General features: G+C 35.4%; 1 non-coding gene across 1 annotated transcript; it reads right to left on the bottom strand.

Moving 5' to 3' along the window:
• Positions 1-368: 368 nt before the first annotated feature.
• On the bottom strand, positions 369-472 carry LOC125094564 (U6 spliceosomal RNA). Its single transcript, XR_007125582.1, has one exon. It is a non-coding gene; the product is annotated as a U6 spliceosomal RNA (small nuclear RNA).
• Positions 473-879: the final 407 nt, after the last annotated feature.

Genomic DNA, 879 nt, shown 5'->3' with positions numbered 1-879 from the left:
ATAAATCTTTAAAAAAAAATTAGGATACTGATACTTTTGATGGTAAGGAAGTAGTTGTGATTAGGGTGTTTGTGAGCAGGACCACAAAATGACGTTAGTGAGACTGAGGTACTTTTGCCTCAGTTATGATTTATAACTGTGTTGGTATAAAGGTGAATACTTTCATATATTAATATTATATATTAAAACATTTTTTCTTAAAAAAATTAATGCGTTTTCATGAGTCCCTAAAATAAATCAAAATATTTTATAAGAAATTAAAATATTTTCTTGGCCCCTGCAAAAATTGTGTATCCAAGTACCTTGCCTACTGGACCTAATGAATATGTCAGCTTGTTTTTTCTTTTCTTTTCTTTAATATTATTATATTTTTAATGGAACACTTCACAAATTTGCATGTCATCCTTGCTCAGGGGTCATGATAAGCTCTGTGTGGTTCCAATTTTAGTATATGTGCTGCTGAAGTGAGCACACATCAGTCTTGTCTCTGAGGTGGCTGAAAAGTTCTATTTCTTTTTCTTTTAAAGATTTTTTTTTTTTTTTGACAGACAGATCACAAGTAGGCAGAGAGGCAGGCAGAGAGAGACAGGAGGAGGAGGCAGGCTCCCTGTTGAGCAGAGAGCCCGATGCAGGACTCGATCCCAGGACCCTGGGATCATGACCTGAGCCGAAGGCAGAGGCTTTAACCACTGAACCACCCAGGCGCCCCTAAAGTTCTATTTCTTGAACTGGTTCCTAGCTACAGGAGTATTTGCTTTGTTCACTAAGATATTTTAAAAATATAAATATTTTATAAAAAGTAGAAAAACTTGCGCACTGAAAATTGTAAAACATTGCTGAAGGAAATTAAAGAGACAGATAAACAGAAAGACATCCCAT

The sequence above is a fragment of the Lutra lutra genome, chromosome 2 (genome assembly GCF_902655055.1).
Source record: "Lutra lutra chromosome 2, mLutLut1.2, whole genome shotgun sequence".
Lineage (NCBI taxonomy): Eukaryota > Metazoa > Chordata > Mammalia > Carnivora > Mustelidae > Lutra > Lutra lutra.
Note: the sequence above shows the minus strand (reverse complement) of the source record. Positions and strands in the feature narration are given on the sequence as shown.